The 239-nt window shown below is 28.5% G+C and overlaps 1 protein-coding gene across 1 annotated transcript in view; it reads right to left on the bottom strand.

Moving 5' to 3' along the window:
- Positions 1 to 239, bottom strand: part of LOC119585695 (innexin inx2-like) — a gene marked incomplete at its 5' end in the record, with an annotated part of 10302 nt that overhangs the window by 5861 nt on the left and 4202 nt on the right.

Genomic DNA, 239 nt, shown 5'->3' with positions numbered 1-239 from the left:
AGCAGAAATATACAAAAAATAAGCAAAAATAATGATACAATTTGGAATTTGGAACAGGCTAAAATGGTCACAGAACAAAATAAACCTGACATTTAAAACTGATCAAAGTAGATCAATGGATAACTAAAAACAAATCGAAAATGTAGGTATATTATACCAGTAACAATGAAATACAAATACCAGTAATGGTACAACAACTACAATAACAAGTGATACTAACAACAAGGATTGTGATAACC

This window comes from Penaeus monodon, chromosome 20 (assembly GCF_015228065.2).
Source record: "Penaeus monodon isolate SGIC_2016 chromosome 20, NSTDA_Pmon_1, whole genome shotgun sequence".
In the NCBI taxonomy this organism is placed as follows: Eukaryota; Metazoa; Arthropoda; class Malacostraca; order Decapoda; family Penaeidae; genus Penaeus; species Penaeus monodon.
Note: the sequence above shows the minus strand (reverse complement) of the source record. Positions and strands in the feature narration are given on the sequence as shown.